Source organism: Patiria miniata, unplaced genomic scaffold, assembly GCF_015706575.1.
Source record: "Patiria miniata isolate m_02_andy unplaced genomic scaffold, ASM1570657v1 HiC_scaffold_16, whole genome shotgun sequence".
NCBI classification, from domain to species: Eukaryota; Metazoa; Echinodermata; class Asteroidea; order Valvatida; family Asterinidae; genus Patiria; species Patiria miniata.
In genome coordinates, this window is record NW_024037054.1 from 14721617 (window position 1) to 14725403 (window position 3787).

Here is a 3787-nt window from a genome sequence, read left to right on the forward strand (position 1 = left end):
AAATGATGCCCCCAGTTTCGTTTTTGTGCAGTAAGTCCCATAGCAAGGGCTGTCAGCGCCAGCCGACATGGCTCTCATGTGTCGCGGTCTAAAGGTACCTTAACATGGATGGATTTTGACAAACTATACTTGTTGGATAGCGGATGAATAGGCCACAAGCTGACAAATCGGCAAGGCTTCAGACTTGAAACTTTTGGAGTGAGCCCCAGAGTAGGTACATGATGCCCCCAGTTTCGTTTTTGTGCAGTAAGTCCCATAGCAAGGCTGTCAGCGCCAGCCGACATGGCTCTCATGTGTCGCGGTCTAAAGGTACCTTAACATGGATGGATTTGACAAACTATAGCTTGTTGGATAGCGGATGAATAGGCCAACAAGCTGACAAAATCGGCAAGGCTTCAGACTTGAAACTTTTGGAGTGAGCCCAGATGTAGGTACATGATGCCCCCAGTTTCGTTTTTGTGCAGTAAGTCCCATAGCAAGGGCTGTCAGCGCCAGCCGACATGGCTCTCATGTGTCGCGGTCTAAAGGTACCTTAACATGGATGGATTTTGACAAACTATAGCTTGTTGGATAGCGGATGAATAGGCCAACAAGCTGACAAATCGGCAAGGCTTCAGACTTGAAACTTTTGGAGTGAGCCCAGAGATAGGTACATGATGCCCCCAGTTTCGTTTTTGTGCAGTAAGTCCCATAGCAAGGCTGTCAGCGCCAGCCGACATGGCTCTCATGTGTCGCGGTTCTAAAGGTACCTTAACATGGATGGATTTTGACAAACTATACCTTGTTGGATAGCGGATGAATAGGCCAACAAGCTGACAAATCGGCAAGGCTTCAGACTTGAAACTTTTGGAGTGAGCCCCAGACGTAGGTACATGATGCCCCCAGTTTCGTTTTTGTGCAGTAAGTCCCATAGCAAGGGCTGTCAGCGCCAGCCGACATGGCTTCATGTGTCGCGGTCTAAAGGTACCTTAACATGGATGGATTTTGACAAACTATAACTTGTTGGATAGCGGATGAATAGGCCAACAAGCTGCAAATCGGCAAGGCTTCAGACTTGAAACTTTTGGAGTGAGCCCCAGACGTAGGTACATGATGCCCCCAGTTTCGTTTTTGTGCAGTAAGTCCCATAGCAAGGGCTGTCAGCGCCAGCCGACATGGCTCTCATGTGTCGCGGTCTAAAGGTACCTTAACATGGATGGATTTTGACAAACTTAACTTGTTGGATAGCGGATGAATAGGCCAACAAGCTGACAAATCGGCAAGGCTTCAGACTTGAAACTTTTGGAGTGAGCCCCAGACGTAGGTACATGATGCCCCAGTTTCGTTTTTGTGCAGTAAGTCCCATAGCAAGGGCTGTCAGCGCCAGCCGACATGGCTCTCATGTGTCGCGGTCTAAAGGTACCTTAACATGGATTGATTTTGACAAACTATAGCTTGTTGGATAGCGGATGAATAGGCCAACAAGCTGACAAATCGGCAAGGCTTCAGACTTGAAACTTTTGGAGTGAGCCCCAGACGTAGGTACATGATGCCCCCAGTTTCGTTTTTGTGCAGTAAGTCCCATAGCAAGGGCTGTCAGCGCCAGCCGACATGGCTCTCATGTGTCGCGGTCTAAAGGTACCTTAACATGGATGGATTTTGACAAACTATAGCTTTTGGATAGCGGATGAATAGGCCAACAAGCTGACAAATCGGCAAGGCTTCAGACTTGAAACTTTTGGAGTGAGCCCCAGACGTAGGTACATGATGCCCCCAGTTTCGTTTTTGTGCAGTAAGTCCCATAGCAAGGGCTGTCAGCGCCAGCCGACATGGCTCTCATGTGTCGCGGTCTAAAGGTACCTTAACATGATGGATTTTGACAAACTATAGCTTGTTGGATAGCGGATGAATAGGCCAACAAGCTGACAAATCGGCAAGGCTTCAGACTTGAAACTTTTGGAGTGAGCTCCAGACGTAGGTACATGATGCCCCCAGTTTCGTTTTTGTGCAGTAAGTCCCATAGCAAGGGCTGTCAGCGCCAGCCGACATGGCTCTCATGTGTCGCGGTCTAAAGGTACCTTAACATGGATGGATTTTGACAAACTAAGCTTGTTGGATAGCGGATGAATAGGCCAACAAGCTGGACATTCGGCAAGGCTTCAGACTTGAAACTTTTGGAGTGAGCCCCAGACGTAGGTACATGATGCCCCCAGTTTCGTTTTTGTGCAGTAAGTCCATAGCAAGGGCTGTCAGCGCCAGCCGACATGGCTCTCATGAGTCGCGGTCTAAAGGTACCTTAACATGGATGGATTTTGACAAACTATAGCTTGTTGGATAGCGGATGAATAGGCCAACAAGCTGACAAATCGGCAAGGCTTCAGACTTGAAACTTTTGGAGTGAGCCCCAGACGTAGGTACATGATGCCCCCAGTTTCGTTTTTGTGCAGTAAGTCCCATAGCAAGGGCTGTCAGCGCCAGCCGACATGGCTCTCATGTGTCGCGGTCTAAAGGTACCTTAACATGGATGGATTTTGACAAACTATAGCTTGTTGGATAGCGGATGAATAGGCCAACAAGCTGACAAATCGGCAAGGCTTCAGACTTGAAACTTTTGGAGTGAGCCCCAGACGTAGGTACATGATGCCCCCAGTTCGTTTTTGTGCAGTAAGTCCCATAGCAAGGGCTGTCAGCGCCAGCCGACATGGCTCTCATGTGTCGCGGTCTAAAGGTACCTTAACATGGATGGATTTTGACAAACTATAGCTTGTTGGATAGCGGATGAATAGGCCAACAAGCTGACAAATCGGCAAGGCTTCAGACTTGAAACTTTTGGAGTGAGCCCCAGACGTAGGTACATGATGCCCCCAGTTTCGTTTTGTGCAGTAAGTCCCATAGCAAGGGCTGTCAGCGCCAGCCGACATGGCTCTCATGTGTCGCGGTCTAAAGGTACCTTAACATGGATGGATTTTGACAAACTATAACTTGTTGGATAGCGGATGAATAGGCCAACAAGCTGACAAATCGGCAAGGCTTCAGACTTGAAACTTTTGGAGTGAGCCCCAGACGTAGGTACATGATGCCCCCAGTTTCGTTTTTGTGCAGTAAGTCCCATAGCAAGGGCTGTCAGCGCCAGCCGACATGGCTCTCATGTGTCGCGGTCTAAAGGTACCTTAACATGGATGGATTTTGACAAAATAACCTGTTGGATAGCGGATGAATAGGCCAACAAGCTGACAAATCGGCAAGGCTTCAGACTTGAAACTTTTGGAGTGAGCCCCAGACGTAGGTACATGATGCCCCCAGTTTCGTTTTTGTGCAGTAAGTCCCATAGCAAGGGCTGTCAGCGCCAGCCGACATGGCTCTCATGTGTCGCGGTCTAAAGGTACCTTAACATGATGGATTTTGACAAACTATAGCTTGTTGGATAGCGGATGAATAGCCAACAAGCTGACAAATCGGCAAGGCTTCAGACTTGAAACTTTTGGAGTGAGCTCCAGACGTAGGTACATGATGCCCCCAGTTTCGTTTTTGTGCAGTAAGTCCCATAGCAAGGGCTGTCAGCGCCAGCCGACATGGCTCTCATGTGAGTCTCGGTCAAGGTACCTTAACATGGATGGATTTTGACAAACTATAGCTTGTTGGATAGCGGATGAATAGGCCAACAAGCTGACAAATCGGCAAGGCTTCAGACTTGAAACTTTTGGAGTGAGCCCCAGACGTAGGTACATGATGCCCCCAGTTTCGTTTTTGTGCAGTAAGTCCCATAGCAAGGGCTGTCAGCGCCAGCCGACATGGCTCTCATGTGTCG